Source organism: Euprymna scolopes, chromosome 4 (genome assembly GCF_053919585.1).
Source record: "Euprymna scolopes isolate OS-2025 chromosome 4, ASM5391958v1, whole genome shotgun sequence".
NCBI lineage: Eukaryota > Metazoa > Mollusca > Cephalopoda > Sepiida > Sepiolidae > Euprymna > Euprymna scolopes.
In genome coordinates, this window is record NC_136485.1 from 78,143,943 (window position 1) to 78,166,442 (window position 22,500).

Sequence of the window (22,500 nt, forward strand, 5' to 3'; positions counted from 1 at the left end):
AAGACAATTAGTTCACAGTTTGATGTCACGGTAGAAACTGTACGCAAATATTTGCGATTAATTGAGGATGCAGAAGATTTACTGGAAGTTTGTCCCAAGAGTGCTAAGAGGTGATCAGAAGGAAAGGTGTTCTGACTAAGAGAGATATCAAGACAGTCCCTAACATCCTAACCCCCACACTTTGCTCCATGTGGTTTTCTTCTCCACTTGGTCAGGAAAACCTTACCATGGATCGTTCCAGAAGATGTTGGAAAGTACAACATGTTTATTGCAGCCCTATTCGAAGCGGGCAATAGTTTGGTGTGTGGACTATCAATAAAAGTGTTCATACGGAATACGTTAATGCCGAGGAAACTTGTACAACCCACTAGAGACAGATGAGAGTTCTAAAACACTCCCATCGCAAGATAATGGGAAGAATTTTAAACAACAAAAATGAACAGAACACACCAGGTATAGATATATATATATTACTGTGTCAGAGCCTGAAATCCATGATTAAAACTGCAAAGTGTCGCTGGGTTGGACATCTTGTATGTAAGGTTTTTGATCGCCTTCTAAATAAAAAACACATGCGAGGAGTAAGCGTCGAAAACGTAAGCCCCCAAAAAGCTGCAAGGATGGGCTCAAAGCAATCCGATGTATACGAGTGTTCATACAGTTTATTATGGAATAAAGCAGCTATTGGAAAAAAAAAGATTTTTGGTTCTCTCAATGCCGAACGAGTAGAGGTTTCAAGCCTTAAAAGGGCATTTTGGACAAGAAAATCAGAGAATTTCTTAGGCGATAATGCAAATCTGTGAAACGTAGGACTTATTTATCCGAATGCAATGTATGTGCAAAACACAAACTTAAATAATATCGTAACCCAGACCTGAGAGTAAAGTGTGTGTGATATGCAGTGAGGTTGCAGGTTTGCATCACGACATAAATAGCATATGTTTGTGCGCAAAGAAAAGATTTCTGATTCAGATATTTCAATCCTGTAAAGATGTTGACTGCTGCGTGTCATGTCTTGTAACTGGGCATGTAAATACACTGTCAGCCTGCCAATAAGCTTTTGAGCATACATGAAGGGCTATTTGATGCAACATATGCGACTAAGACAGCACTAATCTAAAAAATGCTACAATTATATATATATATATATATATATATATATATATATATATATATATATACATATATATATATATGTATATATACACAAACATTAATGGCTAGCTTTTGGTAAGGCAATATCACCTGGTGTATCTCTAGTTGTTTAAAACAAATTGACGCAACACACCTATCGACCTATTGCGATACCTACATTTAACTTGAAATATATATAACACCTAAAACTTATTCTAATTTGGTAATGAACCTTTTTGTATACAACTATACATTTATTGAGAGGTTTACCTCTGAATAATATTGACATGAAATTATATATATATGTGGGTGTGTGCGTATGTGTGTGTGAGTGAGTGTTTGTTTGTGTGATAATGTTTGTTGTTTGTGTTAACAATGGACACTCTTTTCTTTTACAAGTAATAATACATTTATTCATACATAAAATAAACTCTGTTCTTTATACTCCAGGTCTAACCCTCCTCCAAATACACTATATATATATATATATATATATATATATATATATATATATATATATATATATATACGAGCAAACAGTTAAGAAAACATGTTAAAAAACACCTTAAAATGAGTTAAAAAATATATTTAATCTAAAAAGGAAACACTAGATAAGTGGATAGTCGTTAATTCGCGGAGAAAGACTACCAGACCCCATCCTCTCTTGTCTGATCTTCGATGGAACATTCTGGTTTATACAATTCAAAAGATGCAAGGATGTTCGCCCAACATAACCAGCATCGCATTGACATTTGAATTGAAATACAATATTGCTATTTTTGATGTAAGGCAAACTATCCTTGCGAAAATAAGGAAATGCAAGTCTCGTAGTATATACCAAACGCAAGGACACAGAACAAACGCAGTCATAAATATTTCTGCGAATCTGTTTGGAAAGTCTGTTACTATTTTCGTCAAATTTCGTTGATTTTTAATAAACCGGGCATTTGAAAGGTACACACATTTTAGGGGATTTAAAATTCGCAACCTTTTTGAAAATACAGTCACCAAGAAGGTCAACAGGATAACCATTATTGATGAATATTTCCCTGATTTTATCGTGTTCGGCGTCCAATCTGTTAGGTGAACAAATATATAAGACAATAGAAAAAACAATCTGTTAGATGAACAAATATATACAGCAATATATATACAGCAATAAAAAACAATCTGTTAGTTGAACAAATATATACAACAATACATATATATATATATATATATATATATATATATACAACAATAAAAAAAACAATATGTTAGGTGAACAAATATATACAGCAATAGAAAAAAACAATCTGTTAGGTGAACAAATATATACAACAATACATATATATATATATATATACAACAATAAAAAAAACAATATGTTAGGTGAACAAATATATACAACAATAGAAAAAATCTGTTAGTTGAACAAATATATACAACAATACATATATATATATACAACAATAAAAAACAATATGTTAGGTGAACAAATATATACAACAATAGAAAAAACAATCTGTTAGGTGAACAAATATATACAGCAATATATATATACAACAATAAAAAAAACAATATGTTAGTTGAACAAATATATACAACAATACATATATATATACAACAATAAAAAAACAATATGTTATGTGAACAAATATATACAGCAATAGAAAAAAACAATCTGTTAGGTGAACAAATATATACAGCAATATATATACAACAATAAAAAAAACAATCTGTTAGTTGAACAAATATATACAACAATACATATATATATATATATATATATATATATATATATATATATATATATATACAACAATAAAAAAACAATATGTTAGGTGAACAAATATATACAGCAATAGAAAAAACAATCTGTTAGGTGAACAAATATATACAGCAATATATATACAACAATAAAAACAATCTGTTAGTTGAACAAATATATACAACAATACATATATATATATATATATACAACAATAAAAAACAATATGTTAGGTGAACAAATATATACAGCAATAGAAAAAACAATCTGTTAGGTGAACACATATATACAACAATACATATATATATATATATACAACAATAAAAAAATATGTTAGGTGAACAAATATATACAACAATAGAAAAAACAATCTGTTAGTTGAACAAATATATACAACAATACATATATATACAACAATAAAAAACAATATGGTAGGTGAACAAATATATACAACAATAGAAAAAACAATCTGTTAGGTGAACAAATATATACAACAATAGAAAAAAACAATCTGTTAGGTGAACAAATATATACAGCAATATATATATATATATATACAACAATAAAAAAACAATCTGTTAGCTGAACAAATATATACAACAATACATATATATATATATATATACAACAATAAAAAACAATATGTTAGGTGAACAAATATATACAGCAATAGAAAAAACAATCTGTTAGGTGAACAAATATATACAGCAATATATATACAACAATAAAAAACAATCTGTTAGTTGAACAAATATATACAACAATACATATATATATATATATACAACAATAAAAAAACAATATGTTAGGTGAACAAATATATACAACGATATATATACAACAATAACAAAAAACAATCTGTTAGGTGAACAAATATATAAGACAATAAGATAATAGATATCATATATATATATATATATATATATATATATATATATATATATATATATATATAAAATGGGTTAAGAAATTCCAACGAAAGAAAGATGTATGTATATTTAAATAAGGGAGTAGTCCCCAACAATATGTATTTTTAACATTATTTTATTATTCCATGTCTTGGGTTTTCATTGAGAATTATGTTTGGATCATTGTAATAATGTTTTTAAGTCATTGAAATCGTTTTTTACGCGCGTTTCAGACGTTCTGTGAAGCGTGCTCGTCAGAAATTATTTTCAAATGTGTTGGAGATGTGCAAATGGCAATTTCCGTGGTTCATTGGAAGTGTTTCCAATGGGTGGAGGCTTGCAAGTGTCTATTATTCATTGGCATGTTCAATTTTTATTGCTCTTTTATTGGACGTGTCCAGGTCGCTGACCTGGTTGTAGTCACTCTCTCTTTCTGTTGCTTTTCCTTTAGGGTGGGGTAGTGGGTTGGTGTGTGTGTTTGTGTGTGTGCGCGCGCGTGTGTGCGTGTGTGTTTGCTTTTATTGGTTTGAGAATGTATATACTGTTTTATAGTATTATGAGGTTATTGTCTTCCTGAGGAAGGTGACTGTGATCCGAGTCATTTACTAATGTGTATGTATGAGGAGGAAGGGGCCAACTATTCTGAAATAAGGGTAGGAGTGTTTCATTCTATTTTGATATATATTTTTTGGATTCTTGGATTTTAGTATTGTGATTTTTCGTTTTAGTCTTTTCGGGTATTCCATATATTATGTTTGTTTAGAAAGAGGGGTGTATTTAAAATATGTATAGGGGATTTTTTTATGTTTCTATTTATTTGTCTCCACATGTGGGTATGGTCAGACCCAGGATCGGTTCCTAGTGGGGGGCAATAGGAGGGGGTATAGGTATGGGAGCGGGATGTTAGAAGGGATGATAGTTGTTTCAGTCATGAGGGGGTTCTCCTCTACTCACTGACGAGGGAACAAGGTGTTGGAACAGATATTATACTATGGTTCTAGGTGTTTTCTAGTGGTGGTGGTTTCGAGGTTAAGTAGGGTTGGTATTGTTCAGTGTGTTGTATTAGAGATAGTGGTGTTATGTCTGTGTGTGGTTGTATGCGTGCACGTGTGTGTGTATTAATGTGTCGGTTCTGATTTATGTGTGGGGGTGTATATATGTATGTGTATGGATGTGCATGCGAGTGTACCTTGCATTTCATGTTTTTGTGTGATGGTATTTGGCTCTGTTCAGTTCAGGAGTTAATCTGGTGATGAAGGTTTTTTTTCCTGTGTAAGTAAATAAAAATAATTGTCTGTTTGGAAGATTGCCATTATTTTGAAGCTGTTTCCACTGCATGTGTGTACGTGTTTTGAAACATAGAGGTGTCTGTTATCTGCAATTTTGATGTTGCTCTTATGTAAGGGCACTCTATTGCTGACATTTTTGGTAGCGCCTATGTAGGATTTATTGCATGTTGTGCATCTTAGTGCATATACTACATTTCTGGAGGTGCACTTTAGATCCTTTTTTATTTTGAATGTTTGTGTTGGGATTGTGAATGTGTATGTGTTACCTTCTATTACACTGTGCAACACTAAAAAAAAGTACAGGATATCTGCAGCAATTTTTGTATACCTAGTAACGTGGAAATTTTATTTCTGGCTTTCTTTTTGTTGAATTAGGTATAATTTGTGCAAAATTGCCACAGTCGTAAAGTTCAGTAAAAACGTCAAAAATGGGTTACTTACGACTTTGCAGTCACATATTATGTGTATTAAATTATAAATCTTAAGAGAAAAACACAGTTTAATGTACACATATTATTTACAGTATTTGTTAAATCATTTATTTGAATCATGTATTTGCTAAAGTCAGCCAGAATGAGCTATTTTTCCAGATTTAAGAGGGCTAGATGACAGAGCTATCCTGGTTAGCATAATATTTTCTAGACCAAGGGCTAATTTTTTCAAAAGTAAAAACATAATGCTGTAGCACATGGTTTGGTGTTCACCACCTTCCGAAAAGCCATGGCATTCGTCAAGAAAGGCATTTTTTAATGTAGGCTAACAAAATCAAGGAAAAGAAGCTAAAACCTGCCGCAGAACCTTATTTGTAGGGCACGGGAAAAAATCTGAGGGTTAAAAATAGATATCCATTTAATGAAGTATTTTTTAACTAAAAACTACAATAAAGACGGGATTATTGTGTATTTTAATGTTTTAAGCATAAAGGGGCATTTTATACATTCTTTTCTGAAAATTTACTTACTGTGAAAGCACTAGACAAGCATTCCTTGGCATTTGCATATCTTGCAGAAAAGTTTACTTCATTAAGTCGAACTAAAATAAAAGAAGGTATCTTCATAGGTCCCCAAATTCGAAAAATTGTTCTTGGTGAAACTTTTAACACACATTTCACGAGAAAAGAAAAATGTGCCTTTGAGTCATTCAAGAAAGTTTGTGATAACTTCCTGGGAAAACATCGTTCAGAAGACTATGTGCAAGTTGTTAATGATCTATTGCATCATTTTCATAATATGGGATGTAACATGTCTCGAAAAGTTCATGTGCTCCACTCTCATTTGGATTTTTTTGCTGAGAATCTTGGCCATATGAGTGATGAACATGGCGAAAGGTTCCATCAAGATATTTCATTAATAGAAAAACGTTTTAAAGGAAAATGGAACACTGGTATGTTGGCAGACTACTGCTGGAATTTAAAAAAAGGATGATGACACTCTACACAAGAGAGTTAAGAGGGCAAATGTTGTTTAAACTGGTAAATTCGGTGTTTTTTTTTCAAAATAATTAATAATAAAGTACATGAAAATGGTACCTAATCCAGAGAAATAAATGTCAGATTTGGAATCAGCATACTTTTCTTACACCGAAACAGGTCTTATATGTCTCGTACTTTTTTTTCAATTCAAATTTGTTGCACAGTGTTATTTTGTCACATACTCCACATCGCGGTTTGTTGTATTTTGTAACCCCTTTTGTAGTATGTGGGACGGGTTTTGAGGAAGTTAGGATGTGTTTTAAATTTTTGGGTTGGCGTTTGCTTTTTATTATTGTTGTTGTTTTAAGTATGTTGTTTTGTTTGTGGTTCTGATTGAGGAGGATAAGGTTTTTTTGTTATCTGTGTGAATAGTTCTGGGTTGTTTGTGCTGTGTGTAGAGACCTATGCAAAAATTTGGTCTTTGTCGTGTTCTTTTGGGGTTCTTAGTTGGTCTATTGGAATTTTTTCAGCCAGTTCAATACCTTTCTGTTTCATTGGTAGTGGATATCCTCTTTTCACAGTGTTATTTGTAGTTCATTCAGTCTTGTTGAACGGAGGTGTCTGTCTGTTACTATGGTGCAGACTCTACGTGTTAGGCAGTAGTGTATTGATTTTGGACAGTTTTTAGGACGGTGGCTTTTGAAGTGGAAATATTGTTGAGTCTCTGTGGGTGTGTGGTAGATGTCTGTGATTAGGTTTTTTGTTTTTTATTGTGACTAGGATGTCTAGGAAATATAGTTCTGTGGGGCTTTGTTCTAGTGTGAATTTTATTTTTTTTTATTTTGTAGTAAAGTGTGGAGTTCTTTGATATCCCCCATGAGGTTCTCCAAAGGATAAATCACTCGTCTAGACATCTTTTCCAAGATTTTATGAAGAGAGTTTTTATATTGTCACCGTACTTCTGCTCTACCCTTTCATAAAGGGTCTCTTCTAGGAAGGCGATTGTAAGGGTCTTTTCCAAGATTGTATGAAGAGAGTTTTTATATTGTGCCCATACTTTTGCTCTATCCTTTCATAAAGTGTCTCTTCTAGGAAGGCATATATATATATATATATATATATATATATATATATATATATATATATATATATATATGCGGCATAATCACGTTAACACACTGGTTTCCGTCAGATCACCGAAGTTAAGCAACGTTGAGCCTGGCTAATACCAGATGTGTGACCATTTGGGAATTCTAGGCGCTGTATGTACTTTCCGCTTATCTCGGCATTGTTTCCAGTCGTCCTGAACCTCGTCTCGCCACTGGTATTCAAAAACGTTTCCTCAGGAAAGGTGTGGTTTAAGATTGCGCAACTCTTGCCACAAAAATTTCACGCGCAGGCACCCTTACCGTGGGTATCCATAGTCTGTCAAGACTGAAGGAAGCATTTATATATATATATATATATATATATATATATGCATACAAAGGGCGAATGAACCCTGTTTCTGGGTCAATGGCCACCTAGCACCGTGTATATTTGTGTGTGTGCGTGTGTGTGTGCGTGTGTGTGTGTGTGTGTGTGTGTGTATGTTTGTTGGGGCGGAAAGGGGTCCCGTAAGCCGTGGTGAAGGGAACCTTTCTAGGAGAAGCTAATCTCTGATATAAAAGAAAACTATAAAGCGGGAGACCAGTTCCCGCATTAAGCTTGTCTGCAGCTTAATTTGTTGATGGGTATCTTGCTCTTGCTTGTTGCTGCATCTCAACATTTTAAACCGAGAGAGAGAGAGAGAGAGAGAGAGAGAGAGAGAGAGACTTTGCTGTCGTACAAAGTTAAGATTATGTAACATCATCCGTGTATAGATACTCTCTTAGCCATCTGTCTATTGAAATGGTCCTGTGGACTCTAAGTGTCTGAGGGAGTGGCACTCGTCTGACAAGACGTTGTAATAATCATATATATATATATATATAAATATACATATATATATATATATATATATATGTGTGGGGGGGGGTGTACGTAATGTGTACCTGTCCAAAACATATATGATTGGTTATAATTTATATAGTAGTGACTTCAAAAACATTTCCTTACTGATGTATAATTCCACTTTACTAAAGCTTGTTTAGTTCTATATCTGGAAATGGCATTATAACATTATTAATGTGTTATCAAACTAGTAATTTAACGAAATCGTCTGAATTTTGTTACTAATTTGATAATTAAGGACTTTCTTCAAATTATCACCAAAAATGACTCATAAAGCGTCGGCAATATTATCATTTTAAGTTTTTATAAGAATTTTCAGTTAATGAATATCTTCCCATTCGACAGTTTCAAGATTCTAGGTTTGGTGGCCTTACGCTTCATCTGGAGATCTTTTATAGTAATAAATATATACAATATGATACATTACCGTTATGGTTATTCTGGTATACTTATGAAACGAACATAATATTACACATTTTCCTTGGACACACATATTAATTTTATTGTAAAATCTCTTATGATTTAAATGCAATGACTTATTTTGTACATGCTTATGCTTCCTTACACTAGTTGGCTCTATTATACTATACAATTTATTTTGTGATGATCTCAGATGAATACATAGGTAAATCTATTTGTAATCGATTTCAGATTTAATTAATAATTACTCGTACAAAGATCCGACTTTTGCAAAGATTGAATGAGGATAATAAATGTTTTACACATCCATATTTTTGTTATCGATATCTGTAAAATCGAAAAACTTCCAATCAAAAAATCGACGGTTTGCTCTAGTCGGAGACATATTGCAGTAACTATGCCCACAATGCATTGAAGATTGCATTGCAATATAGAGAAACCACTATCTTGTATGAATTTAGGAAATTTAGTTAAAGTTTAAAATGTAAAAGTCAAGTACTAGGTTTCCTTGCGCTCTAAAGATAAACAGTAATTTCGAACGCGCTCTGATCTTTTGTTGATTTGATATTCCAGAAATCCATTTTTGTACGATGAAAAAAGTATTATAATAACTATATCATGTTAGACTGTTGAAACATATTAACTTTTGTCGAAATAAGACTGCACTTTCTTTAATTTTGTATTTTTAAATAAGGGTTTTTCGACGAATACACCAGACGCATTTTCATCCACTATATGTATATATATATATATATATATATAAATATATATATATATATATATATATACATTTATGTATATATTTATATATTTATATATATGGTTATATATATATATATATATATATATATATATATATATATATATATATATACATACATGGACATATATATACATTTAGTATATATACACATATATACATATATATGCAATTATATACATATATACATATACACACACACATATATATATGTATATATATATATATATATATATATATATATATATATATATATATATATATATATATATATTAGTAAACCCGGTATTCAAAACAATATACTAGCCATTTTTCATCTCTCAACACATTTTTACAATCGTCATTTTTTAGCCTCAAGATGTTTTCGTAATTATCTTATGAAATCTAAATAAAACCGCGTGAATATGTATGGCTACATTAGAAACGGTGTCTTATAAAAATAAAAAAAAGACAGAAAACATTACAATTTAAATGACCGAAAATAATGAAAGCTTGTACTAAACAAAAATATAATAAAAACGAATGAAAATAATCAAGTTAAATTGAATTAAAACATTTCATACAAAAATATTAATGACAAAGCATCAACACACCCCTATTGTTTGTTTTATTTTATATATTAATGACCTGTTCACAGCAAGAAAATTTTCAGCGCCATCTTGATTAACGTTGTTTTTTTTTAACAAACATAAAGAGAACAGTTCTCTCACTCACACATCGAAAAAGCTGTAAAACACGACAGCCTTGGTGATTTATCGATGAGCGGACAGAAAGCAGACAGCGTTATTGCCGCAAGAACAACAACAACAAAAGTACGTTCGTCGGTCAATTCCACGGTTGCGTTGTACGGAAGTAATTTCACAAGAAAGTGTGTTAAGAGAAGAAAACTAGGACAGTTGTTCATGTTATTATTTTTATGGTTTGAAACTCAACATATTGCGTGATTTGTAAACAGAATTCATTTTAGAGTAAGATGTCTGAAAAATAAATAAAGGCAACGCTTGAAAATAAACCTCTGGCAGAAAATACAATTGAAATCGCAATGATTTGATGACGAATCTAAGAGTAGGTTCGATTAAGCTTAATTATGTTTTTTCACTTCTAGAATACAGTATGTAACGCATTATCTGCAAGACACCGTAATTATTTCTACCTATACAATATAAAGTCACCTTTATTTTCAATGCAAGTGCTCGACTGATCTTCAATCTATATTTAATAAAAATCAAAAACATTCCTCTATCCCAAACCCAACCCTCTATCGATGCTTATATTTAATAATGAATTCCATGAACAAATCTAGATTTCCTAAACTGCCCGCCTTTATAACTCTTTTTACTTGATCTGTTGTCAATCTTACTACACTATTGTCGTCTAGAAATCCACTATAAATATGTTCTTATTGGACTGTCTTGATAAATAATTTATTCATAAAAAAATAGCCTCCTCAGAATTATTACGCTATTGTCCCAATTCATTACGTACACTCTGTAACAGTTATTCTCGAGTGTCCTCCGGACCTTGATATGTGGTGACTTATTTTAAAAAAAAAATCCCCATATTTTCTTGCACTTTCATCAATTCGTCGTTTAACTGACAGTTCATGAGTTTATGTGCATTTTATTAACACGCACTATAAGTATCATCACAAAATGTCTGATTGGATCTATACAGCAACTCGTTTTGTCTTCAGTCAGCAAACTGACAATCCTCCGAGATTGAGATAATAAATAAATTATTTTTAAAGTAACAAGTTTAGTAAATGCCACCACATTACACTGCAGGAATTAACTCAAGGATTAAAATAAAACTTTATTATAACTATATCAAAAGGGTATGCAGTAATTCTTTAATTCTGTATAGCTATGGCATGCTTTAAAAAAAAGTCCCGCGGGCCGAGCAAAAATTATGTATATATATATATTTATATATCCATATATATATATATATATATATATATATATATATATATATATATATATATATATATATATATAATATTATATATATATATAATTTTGTAGAGAAACATGCATATACTTATGTATATATAAATATATAAATAAATATATATATATATATATATATATATATATATATATAAAGGGTTAAATATAAAGGTTACAAAAAACAAGCTATGTGTTCATTCATTTTGTGTCGTAATTCCCAGACTTTCTCTGGATAAATGAATTAAGGAAATAAAAAAACACTAGCACAGATATGTGAAAATAGATTACAGATGTAATGAAATGTAGGACATTGTTCCATTTCAGAAACAGAAAAAATAGTTGTACATTTTAAAACGGGGTCATAGCGTTGTGAATGAGAGGAAAATTATGTGTATATATATATATATATATATATATATATATATATATACATATATATACATAAATATATATACATATATATGTGTATATATATATATATATATATATATATATATATATATATATATATATATATATATATATATATGGGTGTGTGTGTATGTAGTATATAACAGCTTTTTAGCACTGTAGAGCGAACCTACCTTCTACTCAGCGGTTCGGACAATGCTCTCAATGTAATGGTTCCAACTCACATTTCCTGTGAACGTTAGGCCGAGGAGTTTTAATAAAGCACTATCGGATAATGGGTCTTAAGCAATTGCTATTGGTGGTAGAGAAGCTTTCTTGTAATTATTTTATTTTTATTTATAGGCGTAATATTATATTTTTTATTTATAGGCGTAATATTTCATTCTGTATTTATAGGCGTAATATTTCATTTTTTTATTTATAGGCTTAATGTTTTATTTATTATGTATGGGTGTAATGTTTTTTTTTATTTATAGGCATAATATTTTATTTTTTATTTATAGGCGTAATGTTTTATTTTTTATTAATAGGCCTAATGTTTTATTTTTTACTTATAGGCGTAATGTTTTATTTTTTATTTATAGAGGTAATGTTTTGTTTTATTTATAGACGTAATATTTTATGTTTTATTTATAGGCGTAATGTTTTATTTTTTTATTTATATGCGTAATGTTTTATTTTTATTTATATGCGTAATGTTTTATTCTTTATTTATATGCGTAATATTTTAATTTTTTATTTATAGGCGCACTATTTGATTTTTCTTTATAGTCGTAATATTTTATTATTTTATTCATATGTGTAATGTTTTATTATTTTATTTATAGACGTAATGTTTTATTAATCTGTCATTGTCAACTGTTATTTGTCAAGGTTGACAATTTAGCAACAATTTTGGTGGAATAAAAAATGCTCGTATTCTCCAGGTCGCATGCCTCTATTTAGAGGTTTGCAACTATGTAGATCTTATAATCAAAAAGGTTTGGTAGCGACTCATCGCATTCACAACAAAGTCACACACACACACACACACACACACACACACACACACACACACACACACACACATATATATATATACATGAATGTATACCTTTGAAATATAAGTATAAATAGTTTACAGAAATATTAATTACTGCTCAAGCAATTACGAATTTACTTTTTAATATAAAAACACAAATAAAAATAAGATAATAAAATGTTTAAATTTCAAACCTTTCAAACTCACACTCTCCGACAACAGCGACAAGAAACTAGCACATAAAAAGGAAAAATGTCAAAATTGTGACTTGTTCCTTTTGTAAGAAAAGGCATTTATTCGTGTTACTTTCAAAACAATGTCTGCTTCTTGTTTTTTTGTTGTTGTTTGTTTGTTATCTACTTTTCATATAATCTGTCATAGGATTAAAAATTTTCCAGTCTCGAAACCAGCTTAAACATGTTCCGATGCAAGCACAATGAGAAACATCAATTTCACGCTCGCTGCGTTTATTTTTATACTCCTATACAACATGGTGCATTTTTCTCTCGCCGAACACGAGAGGAAAAAAAATCCCACCGCTTCATTTGCTCGACCACGTGCTGTTCTTTTTTCCTATTTTATTCTCGTGACGCAAGCTCAGGCAAACTTGGTAATTAGCATATGTGTTATGAGGCTGCTGCTGCAGTTGCTGCGACTGTTGCTTTTCTTGCCCGCGTCCATACGCGCTCTTTTATATTTCTATCACTCTTGGTGAGAGATCTTACAATGTTATACGAAAAGCCAGAGAATAAGTAAAGATAAATATAAATAGATAATCAAATGTGACTTACGTAACCCACAGTCTGATGATATTCAAACCCCTTTCAGTTTGCTTGCAACTGCAATATAATATGATATAATATATATATATATATATATATATATATATATATATATATATATATATATATATATATATATATATATATATGAAATAAAATGGAGGTGGAAGGACCTGGATACTCAACGTTTCGCCCGATTTATGTGGGCTTCTTCAAGAGGGATGGTCATTGACGAGAGAGTCGGAGGATTGGGGCTATATATAATGATGGGGGAGAGCAGCGTGTTTTCCTTATGTAAATTAGATGTCATATGTACATGTATATACATTTTACGAGAGAAAAAATAAAAAACAAACTAAATTAGAGTAAACTAGTGTAGTGGATTACGTCTAAAAGATAAAATATCGTAGAGATTAAAAAAAAAATGGCATCTAATTTATATAAGGAAAACACGCTGCTCTCCCCCATCATTATATATATCCCCAATCCTCCGACTCTCTCGCCAATGACCATCCCTCTTGAAGAAGCCCGCATAAATCGGGCGAAACGTTGAGTATCCAGGTCCTTCCACCTCCATTTTATTTCATATCGTCGGATTTAATCCAGCTCAACAATCATATATATATATATATATATATATATATATATATATATATATATATATATATATATATATAGCGGTAAAAATATAATATACATATATATATATATTCATATATATATATATATATATATATGTATATATATATATATATATATATATATATAAAGGAGATTAGAACAATAGTCTAAAGAGCAGAGTGTATTTTAATGTAATAGTGACATTACTAGTTTAATTACAATACAGGAAAGAAAAAGTGCTCGTTGTAATTTAGATATATAATAAGCTCGATAGGTTAATATCCTAGAGCTAATTTAATTTTTAAAAATATGATTGAAAACGAAATAAAAGTTTTCTTTTCAACCAAGTCGAACAACATGGCTTTCAGGTCCACTGGATACTTAAGATCACGTCCGACCGAGATGGACTTTTCTCAACAATTTTGTCCAGTGAAATTGCTATAAGGATGCGCAAGATACATCTGCCTTACTTTTAATGCTAGGTTTATTTATGGTGTCCTTTAAATTTAATAAAAACCCTTCACAATTTGCTGATGAGGAAACCTTGGTTTTTAAAAATATATGTAATAATTATTGTCCGTAACTTGATGTCTACCACAATAAAAACACTGTTTTCCGAAACGATCGTACAAATACATGATTTTGTTGTTGTTCCTTCTCATGATACGGATTTTTAATTTAATTATAATTTGATTTTTAAATTTTAAATGATCAATCACATTACTAGAGATATATATATATATATATATATATATATATATATATATATATATATATATATATATATACATATATAGCGGCCAAAGAAAGAGAGCACAACTATCTATGCAGAGGTTGAGTGATTGTACGTTACGTAATTTACGGTCATTAAAACTATCATTTACCTTAGTCAAATTATCTTTCAAGCTATGAGAGCCACATCCAAGTTGATTTTTATAGAATTATATATAATTTCATGATCTCCTTTATCTCACATTTAGAAATAAATTAATATATTTGGTGTTGATTTAATAGTGTGCTACGAATCCTTCTGGGGTCTAATATGTTTCGACCAGACAACGCCGGTTATATCCAATTAGTGAATATAGTAATAATAATAATAATAATAATAATAATAATAATAACAATAATAACAATAATAATAATAATAATAATAATAATAATAATAATAATAATAATAATAATAATAATACTATATATATGCAATATTAATAATAAGAGGGATAGAAACAGAGATAACTATATAGGTGTATAGCGAGAGAAAGAGAGATATATTTTTGTATTTTATATTTGCATTACAAAATGAGCTAGCAATAGCTTAATCACTGATTATTAGATTTGGCACCTACTTATAATCATGTTTAAAAAAATTAATACACACATAAATTATATATATATATATATATATACATATATATACATATATATATATATATATATATATATATATATATATATATATATATATATATATATATATATATATAATCTTCTTTAAGGGACCGCTCTCTAATAATGGGACGCTCCTGTCGAAAGATTCTACACTAAGAAAAACCTAGTCTGTTAATAATTAGATAATTCGTTTACGGCAACCAATACCCCTTTAAGTGGGCAGGTTCCGCGTTCAAAGCGATTAACCTCTCCTTGACCTGTCCCCCTGTGTAAGGATGCGGAAATGCCGTTGCTCGATATTAATCATCAAAGGTCAGCGAAGATAGTTGACCTTTCACTTTCTTCAAGATCCCATGTGTAAATGTAAGAAGTCTCGCCAGCTGAAATTAAGAACAAATCGTCAGCAAGATGCACTGAATCAGCAGATAATATCGTCCGGTAAATGATACTGAATAGACATAGCCCGTGTCTTGTGATTTCCTAGCGATGACGACAAAAGCCACTTCATTTTTACATATGTTGGCATTGTATTACATGATTCCATATTGACTGCTTATTTATTCTCCGAAGCGTTTGTTGTTATCTGTCAATACATGTTATCGATTTATTGATACGCACAATTTGTTTCGTAAAGTAAGCATATTTTGTTTCATTACACACAGTCATTCCGTTACGTGGAACGTTTTCCTGTCTTGATACTGCCCTTTAAAAATGTTTGAAATAAATTTTACTTAACTGTCATAAAACCTTAATATCAATGGTTTCCTGAATAAAGATTTAATATTTATCATATCCACAAGTATGGTGTGTCTAATCCTTTTGTTACTGATGGTGCTTTATTTCAATAAACACCCTCTATGTGTCATAAACTATCGTATACAAATTGGCTGTTCACCTAAAATTATTAGAACTTAAGTAGAGGAGTGTACCTTAAAGCATATTACACAATTATTTTCATGTATTGCTGTAATTTCAAAGAGATATATAAATCATATAAGTAGATTTTTACATAGAAAATATATTTGTTTTATTTATAGTTTGAAAACGACACAAGCTTGTAATGAAAATACAATAAGAATTTGGGATGCTAAAAAAGTTCGTTATCTTCGGTTTAATATGTGTTTTTTTTATATTAGAATTTTTAATGTACAGTGTACGAGTCTACACTGTCAGCGCCCAGACAAGACGATTAATAATTTATATTCAGCGATATATGTAATTGTGACAAACTGCATTGATTTATCCAAAAATTGTGCGACACTACTATCAGTAGACATTAGAAAATATGATAGTATGGTATACATATATTGACAGGTGTATACATATACACGCATATACATATGCATATGCATATACATATATATATATATATATATATATATGTACATATATATTTATATATATTTATATATATGCATATATATATATAAAGAATGTAGAAGAATATTTGTGAGTAATCATTTATATTAATAACCACTGCATCGATTGTTTCGACGTTTATTATGGTATTTTCATGGTATACATGCGTGTTTTATATATCTCTTTTAAATTATCACATTTTACTTAAATTTTATTTTATAAATAAAATGTGTTTGTTTCTAACGACGTTTTGATATTTTATAAGGGGTAACAACGATGAGAAACTAAAAGCTTGGCGAATATTCTCATTAATATTTATAATTATATGCAATAATTATCTATTAAAAACTTCCGAAAATAATATTTATTTAATTTTTGTCAACTACTTTTTAAAACTTATTCCTCATCAGTTTTTACATTCTTTTCGCCTTCTTATCTACTTTGGACTAAGCAGTGGTCTCCTACTTAATTTGTTGAGAAAGTATCGATAAAACACTATATCTTTATGCAAATAAAATTGGCTAAAATTCGGTATCAAGCATTTTTCAGTGCATGATCAAGTACATGTATATATATATATATATATATATATAAATCCCTCAAAGTTTCCCTCTGTAAACCTCAGAATGAACGGTTATCAACGGACACGTAATGCGTGAGTTTCACAGATTATTTTAAATGAAGATATTGCAATTCAGAATTTGCCTGACGTTTGCAATAAACATTAACAAGACTCAGAGGTAGTTTTTACAATTGTGTAACGTACGTTTATACACTGATGGTTTTTCTCATGACCGACTATATGTTCTATAGTCGGCAAATAATAAAATCTTTATATTTGCAGAGAAAATAGAACACCACAGAATGCACTGTATTTGCAAATATTGGGCTCGTAAATATATTAGAAACATGTTTTCATTTCCTTTTTGTTATGTTTCCTATTAAACCACATTGCATAACAGTGACGCGTGGGAGAGTACAAATTATAGTAAAAAAAATAAAAATAAATAAATTATATATATATATATATATGTGTGTGTGTGTGTGCTATATATATATATATATATATATATATATATATATATATATATATGTGTACGTGTTATATATATATATATATATATATATATATATATATATATATATATATATATATATATATATATATATATATATATATATATTGATTGTTGGAGAGCTATTGGCTACACATTAGCAAACGTGTTTCAATGACCCCCTAGCAGGGAAAATCACCTCATCAGGCCAAAAATCATCTGCAAAGGTAGATGGTTTTTGGCCTGATGAGGTGATTTTACCTGCTAGGGGGTCATTGAAACACGTTTGCTAATGTGTAGCCAATAGCTCTCCAACAATCAATATATTGCTCTGTTTCATGCATTGGGCACTCTTTCGAATGACATATTGTGTTGTTGCTATGAGTTAACGAAAAAATTCTACCAACAGTATAATAATATATATATATATATATATATATATATATATATATATATATATATGTGTGTGTGTGTGTGTTTGTGTGTATAAGGATGATTGAAACATCTTATATATATATATATACATGCATATCAATGTATATAAATATATATATATATATATACATATATATATATATATATATATATATATATATATATATATATCATAGATAAAAAATAATCCATTCATTAAAAACTCATTGACTTACACGTCGACAATCATACATAAACAACTATTCTGTGCAAATAAATTCTGAGGCGTATTCTTCACATAATACTAGGTTTCAATCAATTACATATTAGTATAAGTGCAGTTTCATGCTTCTATTATTAAATAACACGTGTGTAGTAATTTTCAATGCAGGTTTTTAAAGGGGTTATTAAAATCTTGATTTATTATCTAACATTTCACAATTTAAAACTACTATGAAAACAGATTCTACAATTTACATGTGCAGTGTTCAGTGAAATAATGCATTAGGTCATACATTAATGAATGCTGATGTTACAATAGTTGTTAATGTAATTGAAGCACACAAATATGTTATTTTTTATTTGCATAATCATTGGAATTTACTTAATGGGTATACAACGTTGTTGGAGTTTCCTTTTTTAATATTTTTTCTCGGACCATCTCATAGTTATTTCTGTATAATTCTTTTTCCGTTGTGTGTTCATAAAAGTCTAATAGCTTTGTTTTTTGTTTGATCGCATCAGTAATACGCCGGTATTGTGGGAATAACTTATGCTATATTTTCTATTATAATTTCTATTTTAATGATCTTGAATGCACTATTGAAGATTGTACCTACTGTGACTGCTTCTTATTGCTCAATTATTAAAAACAATAAACATGCATCAATAAAGAGTTTTTATTTATTTTCTGGAAGGATTTACTTAGTTTCTACATATTCGGATCCAACTTGATACTCATAAATGTCAAGCGAGCAAGCGAGCAATTTCCAGCACTGAATCGCGGGCTGAGGTTATAACGCAACCGTGGCAAAGTCACCCTTATAAGAGTAGTTTTGTATATTTCTCAAGTATTCGTACGTGGAACTATTTAGGCGTTGGTAGAGTAGCACTGTATGTATGATACCATAATGATAAACGTATAAGTTTCATACACACCTATGCTCTCGCCATTTCTGCCTAAGCTAAGGATTTACCTTCAGATCAATAAATTGATTATAAAAATTGATTAAAAAATATTAGAAATTTATGAGAATTTAGGTTAACATTACTACTTGTGTTGAAGGACTTTGCGAGGTTGTTCGCTTGACATAACATGAAACCCGCTCACCAAACATACGCCCCATTTTAAATGTTATTTGTCTAAGTACATGCAGTTTCAAAAGTAAATTTGAAGAGCAACGGCTTTGGTAGTGGTCCTATTACAACACACCGCACTTTTTGTTTCAGAATTCATTTTTATACATTTTCACCAAAATTCTCAACGCACTTTTGCCATGAATAAACGAAGGCTGTAAATGAATGTATCCGGTGTGCTTTGTCATACGAACGACGTTCCTCACGTAAGGGCTTCATGTGCTTAATTCAAAAAATGTTAAAAAAAGCCATTATCAATACAAATTTGCCAAGAATTCAATGACTTATCAGTACATATGACGCACGTCTATGACGTGTTTTTCTTAGTTGGAAACCGTCAATAAATGCAAGAGAGATATGAAAACTCCATGTATATAATGAATGAGTTCAATCATCATAAAAATGCAATTTGCAACCCCTCTTGATACATTCGTGCTCAAGAACAAATAGGAGAAATTAGTTATTGGAACACCCTTCTTATATTATTGATGTATGATAATAATTTTACGAGTCTATCTTTACTTGGCACTTAATATTTTCTGATTGCTTTCTTAGGCAAAATAACAAAATATATATTCTGTAAACCGGACCTCTTTATTCTATTCCGTTACAAGTGCGTGAAGACGTTTTTAGAAAATTAGGTTGGTAATCAATGTATATGTAATATTATTTTTGTTTCTAGTCGCTCCTTAACCTCCGCTTGCTTATCGTTTTATGATGAGAATATTCAATAGTAGTATCCTTTAATGAATTAATAAACATTTTGTGTCCGCATTTTAATATGTTCTTCCAAAAAGGTGTTCCACGTAAAAGTTATTACTACTTGTTTACAATTTTCATATTCCAATTGAAGCTATGTTTAGACAACGAAGAAACAGTCCGCAATATTAACACAATGTTTTTTCGCAGGAACCGTTAGTAAACGCAAAGGATATGATGGTTTAAGAAATTTCGTGATGGGATATGATTCTTTCTGATGGAAGTTGTTGTCGGCCATCGGATGTAGAATCTTAGGCACAAACATAAGACATAGTCGAAGCTAATCCACGCACAATTCTTCGAGAAATTGCTCCCGAATTACACGTAACGTATACGACAATATGACATCACGGAGAGATATTGGAAAGACAAAAAAAAACGTTGTTATGAAGTGCAACTTTTCACTCTTTTTAGCAACAAGAAGGGCCCACTCTTTATCTGTGCCTAAACCTAAACGTAGATTCCATGAACAGAGCTTCTTTCTAAGAACTGCACGCCTGTGGAATTGTCTTCCGTTTTCCTGCTTTCCGGCTGACTACAATATGGTTGTCTTTAAGTCTAACGTAAATAAGTTCTTGATGAGCCGTTCCATATACGTTATCAAATTTACCACATTTTCATTACTAATGATTACTATATTGTCCAATTTCTAATGTACACTCTTTAACCCTTATCCTTGAGTGGCCTCTTGGCCTTGATAATGTGGTGATGCCTGTGCAAAAAAAAAGAAGGGCCCGTTTTCTCGACTGTGACTTGCGATGAAAACGTTTGTTCCTTACGATAACTGGCAATACTAAGCTGAGTGGTTAAACGCCGGCAGAGCTCCACGACATTTCCCGAGGCCAGAGGTGCACCAAAATAATACCATGGTGACTCTTTACTGGTCTCGGTCCGGTCTTATACATTACAGTTCTTTGAATTCACGTAAAACACTTACGGCGGATATGTACTATCAGCAAATGAACAAATGCATCACAAAACTTCGACAACAATATCCAGTTTAGTCAACAGAAGAGGCATACTTCTCCACCACGAGGATGCCAGAACGCACGTTGCTAAACAAACTCTGTAGAGGTTAAATAAACTATTACATTTTCAAGCGGCGCGGCAACTTTCTGCGTGAGATATTCTTCAAGGAATCAAGCGATATAAATAACGCCAGAAGCGACTTGATAACTACCAAACCGATTTTAGTGGCATAAATGCACGTGTTCTGAGTTGGCAAAAGTGTGTGGATTCGTATGGCGCTTATGACAATCAAGATAATTATTTGAGCTGTGATATTTTCATCAGATCTTGAAAGTTAAAAACCGTATGAATGTTCTTTGTCAAATAGATACATAAATATATATATATATATATATATGTGTGTGTGTGTGTGTGTATGTGTGTATATACATATATATATATATATTTGTATATATATATATATAATAAAATAAAAATAACAATTACATTTACCAAAATGATCCAAGATGGTAAAACAAAGGTATATCTTAAATATTAAAGGATTAATATTTATAAAGTAATCTCCACCTGATGTAAAAGCTCGATAAAACCAAGTAGAAGTTAGAGCTTATAATAAGAGCAAATAGTTAATAAAACATGTTAAAACACTTTGAAAAAGAGTTAAAAACATATTAAATCTGAAAAGGAAACACTTAGTAAGTGGATAGTCCTTAATCAACGAATTTCGAAGAATATATATATATATATA

At 30.4% G+C, this 22,500-nt stretch overlaps 1 protein-coding gene across 4 annotated transcripts in view; it reads left to right on the forward strand.

The window, feature by feature from the left end:
• Nucleotides 1-22,500, forward strand: part of LOC145268446 (opioid-binding protein/cell adhesion molecule homolog) — a 1,056,730-nt gene that overhangs the window by 961,459 nt on the left and 72,771 nt on the right. The window lies entirely within an intron of this gene.